The following is a 26,662-nucleotide window of genomic DNA, read 5'->3' as shown; positions in this document are numbered from 1 at the left end:
TTAGAATAGCATCCTGCCTGAGCGGCAGCACACACCTCTGCAGCTGGCACACAGGCATACATTATGCCTGAACACATAACACATAGCACACAAATCCTGCAATGTGCCAAACAGTCACAGCCTTATATGCGGATGATAGACAACACACCTGCCACAGTTGTGTTAGCTTAACTTTATTGTCGGTACAGTGTGGTCAATTGCGCTCACCAGGCTGGACAAGGTGAAGGTCACAGTGATATGCCCGTGGGGCACTATGGTCCACCACATAACACAAACGCATGGGTCAGGTCAGAGGCATGGACACATATGACTCAGTCATTGTCCATGCCACATACCTTCTCCTGCTGTACTTGCAGGGTGCTGACATCATCAGTGTTTAGAAAGGGGAATGTGCATCCTGTATTGTGTTTTCCTTAGTTGCTGCAGGGACATTTCCCTCACACACAGACTTGCACACACACCAACCCCACTCACACACACCCACACACACACTGAGGATTTGCAGGATTCAAACCCCTACCTACCTATGTTATGACACTCGAGACGGACGCAATTAGCGGAGCGCGCTATTCACATTACTGGGAGGTTTCCCTTCTCCTGCTGTACTTATAGGCTGCTGACATCATCAGTGTTTAGAAAGGGGAATGTGCATCCTGTAGTCTGTTCTCCTAGTTGCCAAAAGGGACATTTCCCTCGCACACAATTGCACACACACTAACCCCCATCATCCAAACACACACTTGCCATTTGCAGGATTCAAACCCCTACCTGACTATGTTATGACACTCGAGATAGACGCATTAGCAGAGCACGCTATTTGCATTACTGGGAGGTTTCTCTTCTCCTGCTGTACTTATAGGGTGCTGACATCATCAGTGTTTAGAAAGGGGAATCTGCATCCTGTAGTCTGTTCTCCTAGTTGCCAAAAGGGACATTTCACCACAAATTGCACATACTAACCCCCTCATCCAAACACACACACTTGCCATTTGCAGGATTCAAACCCCTACCTGACTATGTTATGACACTTTCGGGGAGCGGAAGCATTAACAGAGTGCGTATTTGCATTACTGGGAGGTTTCCTTCTCCTGCTGTACTTATAGGTGCTGACATCATCAGTGTTTAGAAAGGGAATGTGCATCCTGTAGTGTGTTTCTCCCAGTTGCCAAAAGGGACATTTCCCTCACAGACTGAACTTGTACACACACCAACCTTCACTCAACACACACCCATTAATAACACACACTGAGCATTTGCAGGATTCAAACCCCTACCTAACTTTATGTTATGACACTTGAGATGGACGCGCGTGCTTAGCGAGTAGGCTATTAGCACATTACTGGGTTTTCACTTCATCTGCTACATACTTATAGGTGCTGACACCACAGCAGAAACACGCTCACAGTGGCTTACACGCTTACACACATGCTTACACGGTTTCAGAATCTGCTTAAATTCAGGTTAAAGCATGCACACTTTTGCCGTTCGCAAGACAGTGTCAAACATCTCCCAACACGCTCCCATATGCTCAGTCTGCCTTACACGCAGCGCACACTGTCTTACTTAGCGGCTTCATGGCGCTTTACCACCGCGTCTTGCCTGCAAAGAAATCCCGTAAGCAAGAAACTTTGGTGCTTAGGCAAGCAGTGTACACCTTCCATTTCTTGGCTTTCCCATGCTTATGTTGTGGCACTCCTCTTTCCATGATATGTGTCTGACATCTGTCATGTAACTTTCACCTCCAATGAACTGCATTGCTTTCTGCCATTCCCACCTCCAATGAACTGCATTGCTTTCTGCCATTCCCCCCTGTGATGTCACCTATCTCCTACTCTGTTCCTCCCCCTTCTGTAACTCTTACACTACTCAGAATGTGCTCGTTTGCTATGTGACAGTGGAATTCAGTATCCTAACACTCATTTGCATCAGATTGCCTACTAATGCTTAGTTACATCTCTAGACTCAGCTTCCCCCCTTAGCAACCACTAAACGGTGGCCATGTTGTTTTTGGTCTGCTGGTCCCTGCATTGTAAATCCATGTGCATAAAACCCACATTTGTGGGTTTATAACCTTCATTTTTATGTTTTATACAGCGCAGCCCATTTCTTGTGAGGGCTGCGCTGGGTTTAAACATCGTCGATCGCCGAAAAAATTATATTTTATTACTTTTGCATCAGGTTACCTTGCCAATGGCCACATATTTGGCCATTGGCATGCTTCTGACACATATGCACCCTTTATTTGGAGCCGACATGGCTCCGTTGTAGATTGCAGAAGCGTACTCAGTTGTCAACTGGTACATTTCTGCAACTAATGACTCTTACCGCGGGCTGTTTTGGGCTTCCCTGGATAAGCTAATCAACCTCATTTGCATGCTATTAGGCTGCAGAGTGAGCGATTGTTATCCACCTTACTCCGTGTAAGAGACGTTTTAGCTGGTCTCTTACACGAACTTTGGGCTGTTCCTGGATTGCGAAGGCTGCATGGAGTCTTACACTACTCTTAGACTCCGTGCAAGCCTTCATGAATCCTGCCCATCAAGTAATACTGCTACAGTTAAAATGTCAGTAAAGTTTTGGTTTAAGTTTGTAGTATAGTTTCACGCACAAATGTTCAGAATATAATACATACAATTCAGAATACAGAAGTATGTTGCAATATTACAGATGTCAACAGTCTACATACACAACATGCAAGCAGTGTCTACTTCATCTAGTTTCTTATTTTCAGAATCAAGTGCAATGTTTGCACTAAAGAAAAATAATAAAAATCAAAGTGCAGATTTTGCAACTGAAGAAAATAATATACTCCATAACTATCTGTAAAGATCAGATCATTCATCTGTCATTGTTTAAGGTTATTTCATTGTTTACAGACAAATCAATTTCAGCTGCACATAGAAAAGATACAAGTGCAGTCTTGTCAGAATTTAAAAGGTCAAAGATTGTGGCAGCTAACAGTTCAAAGTGTAACAGCTCAGTATATACTGGTTTAGACTTCAGTAAAGAGATATTTGTACATGTACAGATTTTAAAGAATTGGTTATGACAGAAAAACATGCAGATTTATAGGTTAAAGAGAATAAATTCCAGTTCAGCTGACACAGCTGAAGTGCTCAGAAAGACATATTGGGTGTGATCAGTTAGGAAAAAGGGTAACCGTATGTCTCTGTGTTTTGAGGTATATCAGAACTAACAGTCAAATTAATTAGCAGAATAAAGGGTTTGCAGCTGCAGTTAGCAAATTATTTTTTTGTATTATTGTTCTGTTTAGCAGTCATTAAATAAGAGCTTAATATTAAAGTGTTGCAATGCATAAACAATATTGTAATATAGACAAAGACAAAATAATGTTTGCTAGTTTACAAAATGTAAAATTTAAAGTCAATGCTACATTGTGAAAGTGACAACACAGTTAAAAATGTAGATCCTGTGTATAAAAAAGTACATTATGTAATCAGTTTGACTGTATATGTTTCATGCGGAAATGGCAGTTTGCCACGCACATCAGCTCAGATTACAGTCAGTTTAGCAAGCTTAATTAATGACAGCACTATATGGAAAAAATCTTTTTTGATGCAATTACAGTTTCACTATTTATCCAAGAAAATTGTAGACAGTAATAATAAATTATTGCAGCATTCAGTACTACTGATAAGTTAAATGAGTCAGCTAAAGAAACGGTTATGGTAAAAAAGTGGGTGGAGTTTCATTAACAGAACAGTGTGTTCAAATCTAAGTGTCATGAGACAAAATGTAAAAAGTTCAACAGTTAAAACTGATTTTATATAGGTGCAGAAATGCACAGTGTTACATTACTACTTTGAGTTTAATTTAAAATAAGTTCAGAAACTTGATACAACTATCAAGCTAAATGTAATTGCTACAGCCAAGACCTTAGAAAAGCTGCCCATTTAGTGGTGAGATAAACAGATTTTGTAAGCATCAGAAGATGCCAGTAATAAGATTTTTCCTGTAAATACTGATATTGTAGCAGTAAAACAGACTTCACCAGTCCCAGCATTTAAATATTATTTTTTTGTAAAAACTTAGTCATGTAAAAAAAAAAAAATAGTTACAAAGTTCAAGCCTAAGGGATAATCAAAAGTATGCTGTAGCTCAGGTTAATGTTGCCAGTGACATACAAGATTTTCAGAATATGTATCAAGGCTATAATAGTTCAGCACTAAATCAGTTGCTGTATTTGACTTTATTCCAGGTTAAAAAGGATGGCTGACCATATATTTCATTAAATTGTGGCACAATGTGTTACTTGATCAGTTTCAGTTACAAAGAGACCTCTGCCAGAGGACTCGAGTACAGTTTTCACGCTATCAGGGTTTAAAGGGTCAAAAGTAGCTGCAGTCAGCAGCAAGCCTTTTAAAAATTAGATTTTTTTAAATAAAGCCAATCAGCCTGAAAAGAAAATAACAGCAAAATTCTAATTACTTTCCCGGTGCAACAGTACCCATTTTGAAAACAGACATATCAAAATTAGGTGCTGTGTTAAACTTTAATAAGATACTGTAAAAAAATTCAGTTTGCCTACAGACTTGCAAGAGTTTATTAGCAGCAAATGTTTATTTTCATGCAGGAAAATGTAAGTAAAGTCAGCACAGCAAGCAATGCTGCCAGTTTATAGGTGTTAAAGCGGCATTTCACGCAGTAAAATGTAAATAAGGTCAGGGCAATAAGTAATGCTATCAGTATATAATTATGAAAGATGCAAATGTTATTGTAAGGACCCGATACTAAATACAATCAAGAACTTTAGCTACCTAATCTTGCACAAGAAATGAAAAAAAGTGGTTTAAAAATCCTAACTACAAAGACGACACTTCAACATAAAAGCAGGCCTTCCTTTATCTCATCAGTGACTGGAACAATGCAGAGCAAAATTTTGCAAAGAACCGTGGGGCAGAAATTGACTATGTGTTTCAGTTATTTCTTCAATGTTTGTTTAAAGTTAAAATGTAGAAGTTAAAGCAAGTATGTATGTTTTCAGACAATGTTCTCATGTTTTCAGGTTCATGATGATAATTGTACAGCAGTGGTAGTTTTCAGTCTGTGTTCAGATAGATTCCAGTTTATTTGTGTTCAGGTAACACTGTCAAAATGTTCTCAAATTTTCAGACAATTGTACAATATTATTAGTTTTAGTTTATCTATGTTCAAACAATAATGGCTTGGTTCTCAGAATATAGCATGTAACAACATGTAACAGTTTCAGTTATGCTTTTATCTGTGTTTAGTTAAAACTGGCAAAAGTTTTTCTTTTAGTTCAGTTAGTTTCCAGAATATACACAGTTATTTTTTAAACGTTCAGTGTATGCTAATGTAAATATCAGTCAAGTTTCAGAATTTGACATTCAACTGCGGTGGTGGTGCTGCGGTAGCGTTGTCGCCTCACAGTTAGACGTTGCCCGTTCGATTCTCAGTTAAAGCGTCTGCTGTGTGACGACATGCGTGAATGGGCGTTCGCCGTTGAAGGTTGTGCGTTAGGCCCGGCAAGCCAGCATGTAAAACTCTACTGCCAATCATTAGCGGACCGGAGTTCCGCTGTGGCGACCCCTAACCGGGAAAAGCCGAAAGACACACACACAGTCAGTTATGTGTTCAGTATAACACATTTCAGTCAAATCTCAAAATATTTCACATTATTCAGTCATTAGTTAAGGGTAAAGTAACAGAATTAAGTTTATTTGTGTTCAGGTAACACTGTCAAAATGTTCTCAAATTTTCAGACAATTGTACAATATTATTAGTTTTAGTTTATCTATGTTCAAACAATAATGGCTTGGTTCTCAGGATATAGCATGTAACAACATGTAACAGTTTCAGTTATGCTTTTATCTGTGTTTAGTTAAAACTGGCAAAAGTTTTTCTTTTAGTTCAGTTAGTTTCCAGAATATACACAGTTATTTTTTAAACGTTCAGTGTATGCTAATGTAAATATCAGTCAAGTTTCAGAATTTAACATTCATAGTCAGTTATGTGTTCAGTATAACACATTTCAGTCAAATCTCAAAATATTTCACATTATTCAGTCATTAGTTAAGGGTAAAGTAACAGAATTATTTTTTACAGGCTTATTATGCTAGTTATTCAATACACTCGAGGCATACCAGGGCAGGCTTAATTTCTTATTCCGTTTACAGATTACAGTGCACTTTATATTAGTCAGAAATTAAGGACACTAACAGACAATGCAAAGGTATAGACTTAAAATACAAAAAGTATAGGTTTTAGTAAACTGTTTATAGCTCATACGTATTCATAAAAGTTAAAAAAGGTAAGTAGAATTATAGAGCAAATTTAAATAAAAATTTGTAGACACAAGTTAACACAGAATATGTTAATTATGCTTCAGGACCACTTATAAAGATATCTTTTTAGTGCAGATTTCAATTAGTCTTCAGAAAACAGCCATCATGTTTGATAAACTATATATATGTGGCAGAAAAACTGCCAAGGAAAGGATTCCTCTATATCCAATGCAGTAAGACAATTAAGGTAAAAGGTATAACTGTGATGAGCCAAGTAGACTCAATAGTTGAGGCAAATCTGGCAAAAATCCAAGACATGCAGGGGGATGCTGATAAAAGGGCACAATGCAAAGTTGCCAGTCCAGTCCCAGAAGTAAGTTTGTAAGCAGCTAATAAAGTACAACCATCAGCTACTGGGTTATGTAGGTTTTCAGAAAATTTGGCCTATCATAAGGTATAAGTTTTAAAATCCTCAGCAAAAAAAAAAAATATATATATATATATATATATATATATATATATATATATATATATATATATATATATAAAGAAATTCAGAAGGAGCGTATAATATGTCTGCAGACTAGCCATTCATTAAAAAACCCTCAGTTAATCAAATCATAAAGTTAAAAAAAATCCAATCCAAACAGGCCATAAATGCTCAATTGACATCTAGTGGTCAAATTTAAAATTGCAAGTTTATTCAAATCATAAAGTTAAAAAGACTTCAATCCAAACAGGGCATAAATGCTCAAGTGACACCTAGTAATCAAAATTAAAATTGCAGGTTTACCAAATATTTTTTTTTTATTTTCAGATTATAAGTCTAGTAGCAGAAAGCTAAATACAGTTGTTAGCAATATAAATGAAAGGTAACTACAGAAGTAGGTCCCAGTAGACTTTTGTCAGGGACCTCAGGGGCAACTGTTAGATTACGGATTTCCACTAATTAGACATTAGACCGGTTAAAGGACAAAATGTTTCAGTTATGCATTTTTCAGAAAGGAAAGTAACCTTGCTGGCCAAGCATAGAAGATAGTTTATTAAAAAGAAAAGATAAGCATAAAGTGTTCAATAAGCATAAAGTGTTCAGACAGAATGTTCTTTGCTCAAGGGAAAGATATAATCTTGTCAGCTACAGAATGTTCTTTAACAGAATGTTGCACATACAAGACTTTCTCAGTCTCATTGCATACAGTGTTTCCAGCTAATTAAGGTACAGTACAGTATTATCAATTTTTACACAGACTTTCATAGAATTTCCAAAATATTTCTAATACTGCTACAGGATCTCGTTAGCTTCCTTGTTATAGGCTCCCTAAGCTTGGCAACAACCCTTTACATTTTCTGTTGCCCGAGTCATTGTACTAAGTTTTTGTGCTCTCTTGTGCTCTCGAGTTATCAAAAAACAGTTGCTTCACAGCAATCTTTCTAAACTCATGCATATTTTCAGGTAATCGCTTATTTTCTGTTTAGCATTCTGCAGTTGCTCCTCTGTTCTGTGAGATGCCACCTATTCTACAATACTTTAACATTTGAGAGTCCCTCTAAATAATTCTTGTTTCTTCTTGACCGTATCACCTTGTTTTTCCACCCTATTTGTAATCACTTTTTATCCCAGTCCCTAGCTATATTTTCAGAAGAAATTTCTATCTTCTCTAATAGCTACTGAATAATTTCCACTACCCATTCCTTAAATTCTTCTCTTTTCAATAGACAGGTGGGAAAGAGCCAGCGTCTCATTTTTATTTAATTACCCTGTGTTTTTACTTTAGTTATTATTGCCGTATGATCTGAAATAATTATCGGGTACATATCAAGACCTTCAATTAAAAGCATGTGTTCCTGTGAAATGTAAACTGTCTACCCTAGCCCAGTTTTTGGATCTTGGGGAATAATATGTAAATTCACTCAGAACTCCTAGTACTGAATTCATATCTTCCCTGCCAAAAATTTTCATAACTTTCTTCAAAAATACATCCTCCTTTGTTATATTTTCCCTTCTGGGCCCCCCAGACAACACCTTCACTCCTGCAAATCAAATTCCAGTCCCCACCTACAAGTAATATTCCTTGCTGAAAGCTGATTATTTTTTTCTTAAGCTCCATTATAGCAGTTTAGGTGGAATACAAATAAGTGCCAATGCAATTCTCCTCCCTTGCCAGCAGCCCCTTAGTACTACAAATCTACTATTATCTTTTTTTTATTTTCTTCTATCACTATTGGAGCTTCTCTTACAATTAATATTAAGTACTCCTCTTTTCCTTTGTCCCAGGTATTTCACTGAATAACCATCCTGAAAACCTTACTTTATCAAATTCACATGTTCAACTCATTCCATGTGTGCCTCCTGTACCGCTATTCACACTGTACATTTTTAATACAGTTCACTACACTTTCATTTTTGTATTTATCTGTGAGACCATTGACATTTAGAGACATTACAAAAAGTATCATTGTATTAAAAAGTTACTATTCACACCTTTTATGTACATATTTTTTGTTAAATATCAAGTTCCAGCTTTTGTATTACATGCGTACTCAGTCTGTAGGTTGAACTTTATACAGTTGTTTCCTGTTGTATCCATTTCAGCCTATGTCACATCTTACAAAACTTTTTGTTTTACTGAAAGCCCTCAAAAGAAAGAACACCCCAATACCCCCTAAAACTTGTCAACTTACTACTAACACACAAAAACTATGTACATCTTCAAATATTGAAGTTTTAACCTCACAAACTTGAAATAACCTAAAAGAAAGGTTATATATGCTAAAATGCATGGTGCAGCCTGTGCTTCTACCAAGTGCTGTCTGGTTTTACCTTATCTTTATAGCTATCTCAGCTGGGAATACACCTGAATGGTTTCGAAGAACATTATCTCCTAGCCAATTTCTCTTTTTTTTTCTAGCCAGTTTCACTTTATCAGATTGTCTCAATGGAGACATGAGGACCAGATACAGAATTGCTACTAAGCACGCATTTATTTCCTAGAAAAGAGCCTTGTAATATTCAATATTATTTTTCATTTACTTGCTTTCTCTTAAAACATGTTACTAAATCAATCTATCTAAGGTCTTTAACACAGTCATTCCCCTATGCATGAATGAGAAAAAGCAGATTCATTTTTCTTGTGCCATGCTCTTTTAACCAAACTTTTTTTAACACTGCATTGCCTACATCTCTTAAAGCGGTACAAGGACAGAGAGAGACTGACAGACAAAAAGGGAAAAAAAAAGAAAACTGGAGAACCTGTTTACAATACTATTCCCATTACACTTAAAAGCAAGTGAGAAAACTTTACTTTATAACATGTAAAGAAATCATACACTATAACAATAGCTCTATTAAGATAAAAAACTTTTACTTACAGTTAACTTTCTCTCTCCTCTTCCCCCTAAGTATTTTTCCAAACATCAATGACGTGAAGTAGGATATATATTTTAGAGTCCCCCACAAGTCCAACAAAGTCCAAAAAAGTCCAATATTTCCAGATTTTCCTGTTCTATCATATTTCACAAATACTATTATTCCTTTGTAATCCCACATTTGTCAATTCCGAAGTTACTGGTTTATTCCTGTTCATCTCCGTCACCCAAATCCAATCTCTGGTTCTTTTCCAATGTACTCTCAATTCATCTAGTCAACTCTCATGCTCTTTTCCGTCCCTCAGCGTTTTCTGTTAACATTGGAAAAGATTTCACTGACACAGTATCTCAGTGTCTTTATTATCAGAAGAACAAAAAGCAGAATCTCCTTCTGTTTCACAGCTCACTTTATGTTGGACAAACTTTTGTATTTCCTCCTTAGCACGTACTTCATACAAAAAATGATTTTGTCGCTTCAGGGCAGACTATTTTGAAGATAGCTGGGTATAGCAGCTTGAATCTCACACCTGCTTCTTGACATTCCCTGAAAAGTTGAATACATTTACTACTCATCTGCCTGGTGTAGAATGAGTAATCATTCTCCACAAACACTCTGCCTTCTCCCACTTTTAGGTTCACAGGTGTGTACTGGGCTAATGTCCCTGAAGGCTTTATAAGCATAACAGATACAATTGTGTCACCCGATGTTAGTTCCCAGTGCCTCTATCAAGTAGAGCCACTGGAGTGATCCCCAGGGTGAGCTTTCTATTTCCCATCCACTCATCAAGATTTCTCTTGAAGAGGGCCAGTGAGGTGCTCTGCTTGACATGTATGGGAAGTCTATTCCAGAGCATGGGCAGATGAACCTGTCCCTCCAGCATGTTCTGTTGATTGTGGTAATGAGGTTGAGGTCCCTGGAGCATGTGGCGCAGAGGGATTGGGGTTTCTTTAGATGTAGCATTTCTAACAGAGCCGGGCAGACATGGCTTTGTAAGTCAAGCAGAGATCGCCTCTTAGTAAACAATATGAGACAGAGAATAGCTGGAGTTTTTTTGAGTCTGTCAATGTCGGATGTGTTTAAGGCCTAGGATCCTCTTCGTGAAGTAATTATGTGGCCTCCCCAGCTGTTGCAGGTGTCTAGTGAGGTACATGTCAAATGGGGCATTATACCGTATGACTGGTCTAATGAAGGAAGAGTACAGTTGACAGAAATGATAATCTTTTTCTTCCTAGATGCAAAACCCTTGGTAATGACGTTTGTCACATAGGACTTTCTGACCACAGTGGCAATGTGATGGTCGAAGGAGAGGTTGTTGTCAACCTGTGTCCCCAGATCTCTTATAATCCCTTCAGTGTTCAGTGGGCTACCATCAATGTGGTTAATTAGTGGAAACTGAGTTTTTCCCAAAGGGGATGACAATGCATTTTTTGGCATTAAGCTTAAGGCCATGGTTTTGACACCAGTCATTGGTCTCAGTAAGGCCTTTCTGTAGGATGTCTGCATCACTTGGGGAGTTAATAATGGCTCCCAGCTTGCAGTCGTCTGCAAATTTGGTCAGCCAGAGTCCCTCCATGTTGGCCTGGAATTCTGAGAAGTAGATGCCAAACAGAAGAGGACCCAGGACCGATCCCTGTGGGACTCCACTCGTGACTGGTCAGCAGTCTGACCTGGAGTCCTCTACTTTTACACGGTGGGTTCTGTGAGCCAATTTGCAACTCACCTAACAATATAGGGGTGGATTCCTAGTTTGGTGAATTTATCAATAATTCCTGAGTAAGGAATGGTATCAAAGGCCTTGGCCAGATCGAGGTAGGCTGTATGAACTGCCTTACCTTAATCCACACCGCTGGTGACTGACTCAAAGAAGTCAACCAGGTTGAGCAGGCATGATCTACCTTTCACAAAACCAAACTGAGTGGTATCTAGAGTTTGGAGATTCCCTATATCCTTGTTAATTAGGTCCATGATGATGCTCTCCCCAGCCTTACATATTTGACTCGTCAGGATAATGGGGCAATAACTTCCAGGGTCTGTAATCACTCCTCCTTTACGGAGAGGGATGACCATAGCAGTGCACCATTCGGTAGGGACAAAGCCTGAGGTGAGGCTGTGAGTGAACAGGGCACACAGATGTAGTGCCAGTTCACTATGGTGAACAGGGCACACAGATGTAGTGCCAGTTCACTTTGTAGTTCATGTAGAACACATCCAGGGATATTGTCAGGTCTTATGGAAGCTGTATTCTTGGCCTTGGACAATGCAGCTTTAACCTGTGCTGCAGTAATGCTGGGTGCCTGGCATTCTTCCGGTATTGAGATTGGTCCTTTAGGGGGAAGAAAAGGTAAAGTTGGCACTGAATCTGTCGGCTTGTATACTGGCAATATCTGTTGACTCAGTATATGAGGTACCATTGTGCAGTAACTCAGAGCAAATCTGGGTATTGCCGTGGAGATTCTTGATACAACTATAGAAGGCTTTGTGGTTGTTTTTAGTGTCTGCCACAATTCTGCCTTCATAGCTGGCATCGGAGGTTCTGATGAGGGATCTCAACTTTTTGTTGAGGCTGATAGGAATTTTTCCAGTCTTGGGACTTCACTTTTTTCTGCAACAGTTTCTTCCTTCTGTTGTAGTATATCAATGGCAGGGGACCACAAGATTGGCTTCCTTTTTTTAAGAGGAGAGCATCTTAGTTCTGTTGGGTATGGCTAGTTCAATGCATTTATGTACATGTTCGTACAGTGCATTGGTGTATGATTCGGCAGTCATGCATCTATTTTTCCATTGGCATGGGTGTCGTGAAGTTAGCCACCTCTGTTTTTAGGAGTCTAAAGTCAGCTTTGGAGAATTTTTCATGGTGGATACCTTTGCGGGGGGTGTGGGTGAGATGTGGATTTCCATGGCGATTAGTTTGTGGTCAGATCTAACCAGGGAGGACTTTACTATTGGTGTAGAGCAATGGTTACCTATGTTAGTAATAACCAGGTCAAGGATGTTGCTTTCTCTAGTGGGGGTAAGAATGAGCTGGTCCAGGGCATTGGAATTGATGAATTCTAGGAAGCATTGGGCCAGTGCACTGGTGCATGAATAGTTTTCCCAGTTGATGGAGGGGTAGTTGAAGTCACCTAGTATGAAAGTGTTGGGTTGGACCTTAATGTTTCCAGGGTGCTTAAGAATGTGGAGTGAGAGTCTTGGGACATGGCTGGGGACCTATAGCAGGCTACAACCTGAATTGCTGTCTTACCCAATTTTAGTTGTATCTGAAGTATCTCAAGTGCGTTTTGCTGGGCTACTAGTCTGGAGGTCCATGTTCTGGGGCCGAAAGGTGTGGAATGAGTTATAGCCTGGTAGCATAGGGGTGCTTTCTGCTGCTTTAAACCAGGTCGCCGTTACAGCACAAATGTCGATGTTCTCCATTTTGAGGAGTGCGAGTGCATCTTGAGATTTAGACTTCTAGCATTGAGCAGTATGACCGTCAGATTGCATATTTTATAGATGTTACAGTGGTAATTTGGTCTTCGGAACACCGCCTATAAAAGGCACTACAGGGGTGGCAAGAGCCTTAGCCAGTATCAGGAAACACACGGGTGACAGATACAGGCCATCTCTGGCAAAGCATCGAGGTCTGTCAATCATGTCATCCCAAGCAGACATATACTGGATCCCCTTAGAATAACAGCAGAATTTAGCCAATTGTTAAAGTCAATTATTTTCTGTTTGTACTGCTGTATCATTCTGGGCGACGGAAGGATGCTGCTCAGGGCTAAGCTCATACCTGCCTGGGCCACATAATCCAAGAGCTCCACCATGTCTCTTTTCATGTAGTCCAGGGAGGTGTGTCTCAGGTCATTCACACCCACATGGACAATGACAGAGTCATACTTGTACTTGTGGAGTGACATGAGTGCATGTGTCGGATTCTGGCACCTGATAGACAGCTGACTGTTACCTTCTCCTCCTTCAGCTTAGTGAGTGGGACATCAGTGTGCCTCACTATTGAGTCACCTATGATTATTGTATTGGGCAAGCTGTTTTGCCTTAGGGGCTTAGGTTGAGGGGCACACTGTGTAGGTGAGCTATGTGTCTTGTTGTTTGTGCTGTGTTGTGGTGGTCGAGTGCATTTCTGCCTTGTAGGTCTCTGCTGTTTGGGTAGATTTCTATTGAGAACCTCCACGAAGGGCTGTGATGGTAGGTGTTCTGGACAGCTGTGTGTTCCATGTGGTGTGATGCAGGTGTTGACCTTCTCCTCTTGATCAGCTATTCCGGTCTTGGCTGGAGAGTGCATGGCTTCTAATTTGGAGATTCTGAGTGTTGGGAGGTAAGAGGAGAGGGTTGTCTATGTACATGAGGCAGTTGCTAAACTGCCTCAGAATCCCCAAGTTCACCAGGTTAATAGGAGAAAGCACAGGAAACTGACCTTTAGGCATGCCAGGAAGGATGATCATCATTACTAAGTACTGGAGCGGTTGTCTTATAGGACATCTAGTGCTGATAGCATTTACGTGTGCTACAATAATTGCTACAAAAAGCCTGTTGAAGTGCTAGGTAAATAAGCTAATTAAAGTGCAAGAGAGAAGAGATCTAGCAAGATCTTAAGGGAAAAACTGAAGAGCAGACTTTCTGGCATCGGTAATATACTTTAAATGCAGTGCAAGCTAGCACACTCGAGTGTGTAACAATATTAAAGAAAATATACTTAAAATAAATGCAGTTAAATGAAAAAAATGACTTAAATCAAGTGAAGTGCATAAAGCAGTACAATCAGAAAAACAAAATCAAAACTGGAGGTACTTAAAGTCTCTCTTGTCTACAGGACGCCAAAACAGGATCCGAAGAGTTTAAAAAAGTGCAAACCCATACAAACACGGGCTTTTAAGCCAGAAAATTGAAAGGGATAGAAAAACTGCCTAAATGGACAATAAACTACAATTTCAGAGCCAGAAACTACTCTTCTTGTGGTAACAGGCTACCCTAGTGCTTACTTACCACTCCCACTGACAAGTCCTCCCCGCGGTCAAGTGGCGTTCGAAAAGACATGTGTGAATGGGCATGCCTTCGTTGAAGGTTAGGCGTCGGGCTGGCAACTCGGCACCATAAAAATCTACTGCTAATCATTAGAGGACCGGAGTTCCGCAGTGATGACCCCTAACTGGAAAAAGCCGAAAAGACAAACACGGTCATCAATTTAGTGAGGTTACCAACAAGCAGTAATAAATATGGCAAACAGCAAAATGAAGCAGAAAGAGGTACTTGACAGAAGATAGAGATAATTCAAGGTTCAGAAGCTAAATGGGTGGGCCTTTACTACGTTCTCACTATAAACAGTAGAATGAGCTGATGTAATGTGACTGGGGGGAGTGTCCAGTATCAACTTTATACCAGAGGTGGGCAACTCAAAGCCACCAAGATTTAAGACCACCACCGCAACTAGGCGGGTGGGGAAAAAAACAGTTGTACAGATTACAGAGATATGTAGTAAACAGAAGTGCAGAAGACAATTGAAAATAAACACTTATCTTTTTCCAATATCACAGCAGGGCAGAAGGCCAGTCTCTCTGCAGCTTTGAACAGCTTGAGCAAACAAGTATTTCTGGTTTAAAACACTAGCTATTAAAGGCAGAGAAACAGAAACCAGCCCAATTATCCAATCAAAAATAACAGTTTTGTAGGAATGCTTTTAGCTAGATTAAACCAGACTGATTTACTTCCTGCCACAAAGAAAACAGCTAGGCCTCTCCACACAACAGATTTCACTACAAGCTGGAAGGATCACAAACAGTAACAGATATTCAGCTCTATTGGTACTTTATCCTTCTGCCACAATTTTATCAGAATCAACTCCTTCTGCTGGTAGGACTGCATCCTTACTATTAAAGTTCTAGGTTGCTTTCTCACAGCCAGGTGTGGAGCATACATACAATGTGCCGTTTCAATTAACAACTCCTGCTGTGGAATACCAGTCCAGTTGCTTATTTGTGATTTCATAAACTTAATGCAGCCTGTTTCTTTCAGCTTCTCTGGTACAGCTGAACATTTCAGGCTTTCCCTATGTGCTCTGTCTAATTCTATTATTTTATTTTTTTGAAACATCATTTCTTCAGCAATTTTATATTCAGCCAGTCTTCATTTCGACCTCTGATTTTTGCAGTTTTAATCACCTCATCTAAATATCTGTTTAAAGTTTCTTCCATTAGTTACAACCTTTTGCTGCTTGAATTTATGTACTCCAATTGTTTTGTTTATTTTAACCAGATCTGTGTGCAATTGCCTTATACTTTCCTCTAGATTACTGAAAGTCATGTCTGAAGCTTGCACTACTTTTTGCTGAACAGCTGCAATACTCTTCCCAGTTGGTGTTTTTCCTCAAGTTTCGTAGCTGGTTTTCCTTCAGGTCCACTGTATTTCCTTTCTCCTGGCATCCAGGCAGTGCACTTACTAGTCTGTTACTGACATTTACCCAGAAACACAAAAGTCCACAAGCCTTCTCTGCAGAGTTTCTCTTTTCACACTGGGGGAGCTAGAATTAAGCTGTTACTCAAATGTGCAGCCATCTTGGAAGGCCAAGCTGAATAAGATTCTCAATATCGCAGTTTATGAGGTCAGTTATAATATTCCATGGCTATACAGAGGAGGCTTTTAAGACTGACAAGTCTGTAATTACCTGGGTTAGTTGTAAGACCACCCTTACAAATGGGCATCATGACCACAGTGTGTCAGAAAGAGATGAAACCAGAAGCCAAACTTTAAGGACTGAGTCTGCAAGGGCATGTTTAACTCTATTATTTAATCAGCCAAGTATACTGTCAGGTCCCACAGAGGAAGTATTTTTGGTTTTCGTAGAAACTTTCAGTAAATGATCTTTAGAGATAAATGGGGGAGTAAGGTATTCAAGCACTTCAGGGTTCTAGATATAAGTTTCAAGGGGTGAAGTCAGTACAAGTTTGTTTACAAGGACATTGACAATATAATGAGTCAGAAGAGGAAGCTTCTTTCTGAATAGGTTTGCAGCAATGTAGCTAAAGGATTTGCAATTATTGAGAAACAAAAAAGTCCAAACCCAGAAAAAAATGAATGGAGGAAATGACCAAGAGCACTGCACCAGAGGTAAAAAATCCAACAATTTATTCCACAACGATGAGAGTTTAGCACTTTCGTCAAAAGTACATTACATTGGACTTCTTCAGAACTACATACCACACTTATTACTGATTTAAATAACCTGCCCAACTCCACAATTGGTCAGCCAAAAAGGTTGTCATTTCCTGTTGAAATATGTCATTATCCTACAACAAAGGTAGGTCATTTCCTACATACCCTTACAAGAATTATTAAACCAAAAATACCCCCAAAAAAATAAAACATATGTTAAAAACATTATATAAAGGAAACAGCTTTTAACTTTAACATGGAACTGATAGAGATTTTGTCACTGAGCCCAGGTGGCACACACGCATTTAACCTTATTTGCTACTTTGAGTTCTAGAAATTCAAGAAAATCATCAACAGGTCCACCTCTTACAGCCAAGTCAACCTGCTCTAATACAAAAAACTTGAAACAGTGTGTGGGATGTAATTTAATGTGCTTGAATAAGGCATTAATCTCCCTGTGTTTGTTGATATCATAACTGTGTTGATAAATCCGTTGTCTTAAAGCTCGGACAGTCTTACCCACATAGTAACAGTCACAAAAGTACTTTTTGTGTGCAGTGATTTTCCCAAAATTCCTAAGTTTAATAAATTCGGCATCGACAATAAAAGAACATTGGGTGCATCTTCCACCTCTGAAAGTACCACCTGGTCCTCGTGCCACCTTTTTTCTTTCAACTAAACCTTTGAAAGATATGCACTTTTTGTATACCACCAGGGGTTTTTCACCTAATTTGTTAAGGATATTCTCATCGATACGAAACATATTCCAACAATCACAAATGATGCTTTTGATATAAAAAAAATCAGTAGTGAAGGGTAATACTAATGCCCTGCTAAAACTGTTCATTTTCTCAGTTCCTAGGGGTCTAACTATCCCCAAAGGGTTATCCAATAATATTCTATTAACCCCATTAGTTCTTTTTTGTTGCACCTCCCCTATTATGTCTTTGACAAATTAAGGGGGGGTAGCCTCTTTTCTGTAACATCCCCAGTAGGAGGTTGCATCCTCTAAAAAAATCATCTTCCTCTGAAACCATTCTGGTCAATCTTACACATTGACCCTTCACAAGGGATTTCTTCTGGTGCAAGGGGTGCCAACTCTCAGTGATTTCTTCTGGTGCAAGGGGTGCCAACTTTCAAAATGCAAAAGAGAGTTGGAATACGTGGGTTTCCTATAGAGATGTGATGTGAATCTCCCCTTGGAATAATCCTTCCTGAAGGTCACATCAAGGCAATTCAACATATCATGGTCCTTGATCATAGTAAACTTCAGAAAAGTGGTGGTGTTGTTAATATAATTGAAAAACCTGTCTAACTCGTCTTCACTACTATGCCAAAATAAGACCAAATTGTCGAGGTACCGCCCATAGAGTACCCACATGTCCTTGAACTCAGAGTTCACAATATATAGGTCCTCCCACTGGGCAAGTACTATGATGGCAAACGACGGTGCACAACAGGCACCCATGGCAACCCCTTGCACTTGTTTAAATAGTTGCCCCTCAAAGGAAATGAAATTATTGTCCAGAACCATCTCCATACAGGACCTAATGGTAAGGATGGTTTCATGACTTAATGAGTTCTGCTTACATAGATAATCATAGAACCATTCAATACCCACATCATGGGGTATTACAGAAAAGAGATCCCTCACATCAATGGTAACCAGTATACGACATTCATTGTACATTTCATGTCTAATTTTAGGCAGGAAATCCCATGAATCCTTAATAAGGTCCCTGTCATCCAACACATGTTTGACTGAACAGTCAACAAACGTGGCCAGACTAAAAGTTTTCGATGCTTTGGCATCCACAATTGGCCACAGGGGGGATTAAAAATGCTCTTATGAATTTTCAGGATTCCGAAAATAGTCGGAATCCTAGGATATTTTGTCTCTAGGAACCTAAAGGTCTCCAATGTGATTTGTTCATTTAATAATAGTTGCTCTAGATCAATATATCTATAAGCTATATTGAGCTCATTAATGGATACCTCAGTATAGGTGTCACTGTACAGCAGGTTCATCATCTTTTTAAAGGATTTGCAATTATATTTGGCTTCAGAGGCCAACCTACATTTACGGACTCCTTTAGTGGACCTGTGTTTTTCATATTTTTTAATACTTCTGATATTTTCCTTGAGAACAGTGGTTTGGATGTGCTAATACTTTAAATAATTTCCTTCTTTTGTTGTAGAGTTTATTTATGGTTGCTGACCACCAGGCTGGTTTATTTTTATTTCCACTGATACTTGGGTTCTGGTAGGACTGCTGGCTCTAAGCATTTTTCTAAATGGGTGCAGAATTGTTTAGTGAAACTTGCAGACTCAGCAAGATCAGGAACACTGCAGTCATAAGTGAATTTATTTTTTTCTTCATAGACTAAGTTGAGGCTGGCACATTTTGTGTTTTTTTTTTGTTCATTCTATTAGGTTTGTTGTATGTGCTTTTTGGAGTTTAGAGAAGAAGATCACAAGTTTGTAGTCAGATGGCCATATAAGTAAGAATCAGGTCGAGAAGGACATGTCTTCTGGTGTGCTTGCCATTTGCTCAAGGGAGTTTTTGTTCATTAAGTCTAGAAATTTTGAGTCATATCCTACATTGAAAGTAATGGTGTCTCAGTTTATTGAAGGGTAAAGTCACCATAAATAATGGAGCTTTTGCTAATGGTAAAATCATTTAGAATACTGAGGAATTGTGGTGTTCTGTAGCAAGCTATTAGTTGAAAACCGAATGCTGTTGTTCAATGAAGTCAGTTTATGCATCCCTAAGCATCTGCTGTTCCTTGGCAACTGTGATGGAGTCTCAGTATTTACCATTAGGTCTGGAAACATGTAAAGTGCAAATCAGAGGCATAGAAGAAGCACTTTCTTTGCATTTAAATAAAGTCATAATAACTATGCAAACTTGAATGCTTTTCAAATGCAAAAGTGCCTCAAGATTAGGCAATTTACTGTTTAGACTTCTAGTAAATCCATTTACAGGACTGATAAGTTACTTACACTGGAATGTCCATCAACTGGAGTCTGCCTAAAAATGGCACTAGACAGGGCAGCAATTTAACCAGTATGCAAAAACCTTGGGACAAGAGGTGCAGGCCATCCTTATTAATATAAGCTGGAATGTACAGCATCTTGTTCCATCTGGACATAAACTGGATCTCCCTGTACTGACACCAGCTGTTTAACCACTTATTGAAACCAATTACCTTTTCTTTGTTTATGGTCATTGGCTGATTGGTGTTACCTGGACTGCGGCTTGGAGTAGGCACCTCATTGGTTCTTTCGAGCTTTTAGCTTTTTTTAAAGTTGTTTCAGGTTTCAACTTTCTGTTAACTAAGAAGGTAACTTGTGAGTGTTTCTGCCATTTCACACTGAGCTAATCGGAGTAAGGGCACTGAGAAAACTTGGATCTGTAATATATAACATTAAGTATCCTGTTTTTTGCTTACTTTTAGGAGTCATTTATAGCACTTTTATTGTCTGCTGCATACTTTTCTAGCTAGTTTCACTGTGTGTGAGGTATTAACTGGAAATTGTCTACATTTATTAAGCATCTGTTTGGGTTTTTTGTTCCGATTTCCTGCCAAGGAGTGTATCATATAACTTGTTTGCAGTTAAAAGCTTTCTTTAGAGACTCCTTGCTCCTTTATCTGTTTAAGATTTTCATTTAAAGGCTCACTGCTGCTTTTATGCTGTGATAAACATTTCTGCAGTTTTTTTCTACCTAAGTAGTGTGGGTATTTGTAGAATTGTCCATGTTCAGGCTTGTGTTTTGGGCCTAGTTGTCGTGGTGGCTGCGTGTCTGAACACATGTTCAAGGCCATCTTAGTTTAGCCAAAACCATACTGTATTTCAGTGACAGGGGATTGTTTATGGTCATTGGCTGACTGGGGTTACCTGGACTACGGCTTGGAGTAAAGCACCTCATTGGTTCTTTCGTGCTTTTTAAAAGTTGTTTCAGGTTTCAACTTTCTGTCAACTACAAAGTTAACTTGTGAATGTTTCTGCCATTTCACACTGAGCTAATTGGAGGAAGGGCACTGAGCAAACTCGGACCTGTAATATATAACATTAAGTATCCTGCTTTTTGCTTATTTTTACGAATTATTTATATTACTTTTATTGTCTGCTGCAAACTTTTCTAGCTAGTTTCACTGTGTGTGAGGTATTAACTGGAAATTGTCTACATTTATTAATCATTTGTTTGGGTTTTTTTCTAATTTCCTGCCCAAGGAGTGTATCATATTGTTTGCCACCCTCCCTCGCTATTGGTATCGTGTTCTTATACTTGGTGGCTTTGCAGGTGCCCGCCCCTACTGTACATTTGATCTGGGACACTCCTCCCAGTCTAGTGTCATTACCTCAATCTACCTAATCCAGGGAGAACATTTGAGAAGGCCAACGCACTTAGTTTCCTTTCCCCTTTCCACTTTACAAACAAACAAAAAAAAAATTCTAAGCTTGTTTCCTGCCTTTCCTTTAAGTAGTCTAGTCCAGATACATATTTGCTGTATCCAGGACTGTCTGTAAGCTTCTGAGCCCCCACACCTTTCTGTGTTGGAGGGAAGACTTCTAGCTTAATTCTGTTTCTTAGAACTAGACAGTGTTTTTAGTTTCAGCACTCAAATCTGTTTCTTTGAGCTCAGCACTTGTTCAGAACTCATTGTAAGCACTAAATGATCTACAAATTACTACAGCACTCAATGTTCCTCACTTGTCTAGAGGAAAACAGTTTTTACTACTTAATAAATAAGCACCTATTCAGGCATGTCTAAGGGTCAGCTCCCAGTGTTTTCTCCTGTCTATCTGATGAATCTGGGCATCTTGGGGCAATGCAGCAATTGCCTCATGTACACAGACAACCCTCTCCTCCTGCCACCCAACACTACAATCTGTGAGAGATGCACTTATATAGCCAAACTGGAAGCAAAGCTCTCTTCACCCAAGACTGGCCTAGACAGTCAAGAGGAGAAGGTAAGCATTTGCACCACACCACACTCATCACATATTCCCTCAAAACCTACACCACCAAAACACACACATAGACACATAAAACACACACCTACATTCGCACAGGCTCTCAATAAAAATCTACTCAAGCAACAGGGACCTCCAAAGCAGAAAAGCAAGCAACCTCCACCACCCAACACAACCCAAATGACACATAGCCCACAAACTCAGTGTGCCCCTCAACCACAGCCCATAAGGCATAACAACGTACCCAACACTCTAGTCCTATGTGACTCTATAATCAGGCACACTGATGTTCCACTCACCAGCCTAAACAAGGAGAAAGTCACTGTCAGCTGCCTGTCAGGTGCCAGGATCCGCCACATAACGCACTCACTCAGGTCACTCCACAACAAGTACAAATACGACTCTGTCATTGTCCATGTTGGCGTAAATGACCTGAGACATACCTCCCTGGACTACATGAAAAGAGACATGGAGGCGCTATCCAATATTGTAGCCCAGGCAGGTATGACCCTAGCCCTGAGTAGCATCCTGCCATCACCCAGAATGATACTACAGTAGAAGGACAAAATGACTGACTTCAACAATTGGCTACGCTTCTGGTGTCATTCTAAGGGGATCCAGTATCTGTCTGCCCGGGATGACATGATCGACAAACCAAAATGCTTTGCCATAGATGGCCTGCACCTGTCGCCCTTGGGATTCTGGATACTAGCTAAGGCTCTTGCCACCCCTATAGTGCCTTTTTTAGGCAAGGTTCAAATGACAAATTCACCACCGTAACAGGTACAAGCAAGCAAAATCTGAGAGTAATGCTACTCAAAGCTAGAAGTCTAAACCTCAAAATACACTCACTCGAGGCACTCCTTAAAATGGAGAACATTGACATATGTGCAGTGACAGAGACCTGGTTCAAGGCTCCAAAGAGCACCCCTGCATTACCAGGCTATAATTCATACCACACCTTTCGGCCACCTAACCTGGACCGAAGCACTAAAGGTGGAGGCATGTCCATATTCATTAAGGATATCCACACCTCCAGGCTAGTTGCTCAGCATAATGCATCCGAGATTATCCAAGTGCAACTAACTCTGAGCAAGACTGCCATCCAAATTGTAACTTGCTACAGATACTCCACCATGCCCCAGGATTCCCACTCCTGATTTCTTGATACACTGGAAAATATTAGGGTACAACCTAACACCCTAATAATGGGCGATTCCAACTACCCCACCATTAACTGGGAAAAATACTCATGTACCAACTCTTGTGCTCAACGTTTTCTGGAATTCATAAATTCCAATGCCTTGGATTAACTTATCCACACCCCCACCAGGGGCAGCAATATCCCAGACCTAGTCATTACCAACATGGGCAACCGGTGTTCCACACCAGATTTCAATTCTTTGTTGGTCAGATCTGACCACAAGCTAATCACCCCAGACATCCACATCCCACCCCCACCCCCCCATTAGGGAAACCACCGTAAAAACATTCTCCAAAGCCAACTTCACACTTCTTAAAGACAGAAGTGGCAAACTTCACAACACCCATGCTGACAGACAATAGAGGTACGACAGCTGAATCCTACACAAATGCACTTTATAAGCACTTACACGAGTGCATACATCGTGCAGTCCCTAACTGACCCAAGATGCTATCTTCCAAAAAAAGGAAGCCAATCTGGTCCCCTGCCATAAACAAACTCTACAACAGAAGAAAGAAACTGTTGCAAAAAAGAGTAAAATCCCATGATTGGAGGAACTCCCTGGTCAGCCTTAGTAAGAAGCTGAGATCCCTCATAAAATCCTCAAAAGCTAGTTATGAAAACAAAATAGCCACTGATTCTAAAGACAACCACAAAGCATTCTATAGCTATGTCAAGAATCTCAATGGCAACACTCAGATAAGCTCTGACTGACAGCACAATGGCACTAAATATATAGAACCAAATGATATTGCCAACATCCTGGCAGATAGGTTCAGTGCTAACTTTACCCCCTCTAATCCCCAAAGGGCCCATCTCTATACCGGAAGAATACAAAATTCCTGTAATCATGGCACCACAGGTAAAAAACACACTCTCCAAAGCCAAGAACACAGCATCCATGAGACCTGACAAGATACCAGGCTGCGTTCTACATGAACTGGCACCCAACCTAAGTACCATGTTCAGTCATAGCCTCCCCTCAGATTTTGTGCCCACTGAATGGTGCACAGCGAATGTTACTCCACAAAGGGGGAGCCACCATGGACCCTGTTGAACTACCACCCCATTGGCCTGAAGAGCCTGGTCTGCAAGGCTATGGAACGTATCATCATGGAACTTATAAACAATGATATTGGTAATCTCCAAACTCTGGACCCCACCCATTTCAGGTTTGTAAAAGGCAGATCATGTCTCCTAAACCTGATAGACTTCTTTGAAGCGGTCACCAAAGCCGTACATGAGGGTAAGGTGGTTCACACAGCCTATCTAGATCTCGCCAAGGCTTTCAACACCATCCCCCACTCTGGAATTATAGATAAACTCACTAAACAAGGTATAAATCCCTATGTCACAAGATGGGTTGCCAACTGGCTCACTGACAGAACCCATACTGTGAAAGTAGCAGACTCCAAATTCAAATTCAGTCCAGTGACAAGTGGAGTACCACAGGGTTCAGTCCTGGGTCCTCTCCTGTTTGATATCTACTTCTCTGAAGTACAGGCTAACAAAGAAGGTATTTGGCTAATGAAGTTTGCAGATGACTGCAAACTAGGAGCCATAATCAAAACTCCTAACAATGTGGATATCCTACAAAAGGGCTTCACTGAGATAGATGCCTGGTGTCAAAGCCATGGCCTCAAGCTCAATGCCAAAAAGTGCATTGTCATCCCTTTTGGCAAAAACTCTGTACCCATGAACTACCACATAGGCGGTAGTCTACTTAACACAGAAAGTGTGATAAGAGACCTTGGGACACAGGTGGACAGTAGTCTCTCATTCGATAACCACACTGCCACAGTAGTCAGGAAATCCTTCTATGTGGCACACCTCATCACAAAAGGTTTCAAATCCAGGAAAAAAAAGAGGTCATTGTTCCTCTCTACTCGTCACTCATTAGACCCATTATAGAGTACAACGCCCCTTTTGGTATGTACCTCACAAAACATCTACAACAACTGGAAAGGCCGCAGAAATACCTCACAAAGAGGATTACCAGCCTCAAACAGATGCCCTAAGCAGACAGTCTCAAAAAACTCCAGCTTTACTCTGTCGCAAATCGCCTACTCAGAGGCAATCTCTGCCTAACATACAAAGCTATGTCAAACCCAGAGCTGCTGGACATGCTCCACTTAAAGAAATCCCAATCCCTCCAAGCTACACGCTCTAGGGACCTAAACCTTGTCATCACAATAAACAGAACATGCTGGAGGGATAGATTCCTGTCCCTGAGACTTCCCATATTCTGGAACAAACTACCTATCTATATCAAACAAAGCTCCACATTAGCATTCTTCAAGAAACATCTTGCTGATTGGATGGGAGACAGGAAATTCACCCCGGGGATCACTTCTGTCGCTCTGCTCAACAGGGGCACAGGAAAATAATTTGGTACTTTTCCGTTAAACCCCTACCACTTTGGTATGTGCTGCAGTTAATGTTTAATGCAAGGAATCCATGCCCTCAGATGTTTCCAAACAGCAGAACAATTTGGAATTGCTGCTTTGGCTAGTTTATTTTTTCAGACATACACACCTGCTTACATATGTCCGTTAAACCCCTACCAGCTCGCTGCACACTGCAGTTAAATGTTTAATACAAGGAATCCATGACCTAGGATGTTTGATTGTTATCATTACACACATTTTAAAAACAGTAGAACATGTTGGAATTGCTGCTTTGGATGGTGTATTACATCAAAAATACATACACGCATACATATATATATTTAAGTCTGTGTGAGTGTCTGCGTGTCAGTGTGTGTGTGTTTGTAGCTCTACTTTGCAGTTCACTTCCCCGAGAAACATTTGCTTTACACACTTGAATAGTTTACGGATAATACGTAAAGAAGGTTATTTTTTATGATGATGATGAGGTCTGCCTATTGCGTACTCCACTGTCTGTTCTTTAAATAACATGCGTCTGAGATCTGCGGTCCGTCTCTTTGCCTGCCCATTGTCTGTTTATGTAGTTGTGAAAACAGTTACCTTCCATTTATCCTTTTGTCTGTGACATATACAAGGTGTACACATTTTATTCTAATAAAAATAAAGCACATGTTGTCCAAAACAAAGCTGAGAGTATGTTGGATTTATTGTAATGAGCCATGATTTGTTAAGTCAGTGATATTTATGATTCCAGCATAGTATTTCAGACTAGCATAGGCAGGTTAGAGATTTTACACCACTTTACAAAATCACCTGGGTTTGTTTGTTTTATGGTACTTTTCCTACCGAGATGAGGAAAAACATCAAGGTCCGTTTGGTAGTAGGGAAATCACATTGCCAATGCAAGTGTCTGCAGCGCGAAGCAGTGGTAGGGGTTTAAAGGAAAAGTATCAATAATTTTCTTGGGTGGTGAAAGCAAGGGTACCATTTGGCTAGGCTTATATAGGCCCTAGGGCCAATAGCCTAGTACCTACCTATGAACCTATATAAGGTGAAGGAAAGATTCCACTCGGGATTAGTATCATACCTGCATTTGTAACATGCATGGAGTGTTCTGACAAGTCTCTCTGCATGTCCCTCATAGTTTATGTCTCAAGTCATTCACTCCCACATGTAACCACTATGATGTTGTAGTCACATCTGTCAGCCGTTAGGTTCCTAATGTCCGAACTTTTGGCACCTGAAAGACACCCTTGAAAATTGGTGTACTTCTGAAAAGGCACACTACAAACCTTAAATTCCCTTGCACATA

At 39.9% G+C, this 26,662-nt stretch overlaps 1 protein-coding gene across 3 annotated transcripts in view; it reads right to left on the bottom strand.

The window, feature by feature from the left end:
- The window catches only part of DZIP1 (DAZ interacting zinc finger protein 1), a 1,252,063-nt gene that overhangs the window by 1,224,231 nt on the left and 1,170 nt on the right, over window positions 1-26,662 (bottom strand). The window lies entirely within an intron of this gene.

Source organism: Protopterus annectens, chromosome 5.part1, assembly GCF_019279795.1.
Source record: "Protopterus annectens isolate FY-2018-M chromosome 5.part1, PAN1.0, whole genome shotgun sequence".
Classification (NCBI taxonomy): Eukaryota; Metazoa; Chordata; order Ceratodontiformes; family Protopteridae; genus Protopterus; species Protopterus annectens.
Note: the sequence above shows the minus strand (reverse complement) of the source record. Positions and strands in the feature narration are given on the sequence as shown.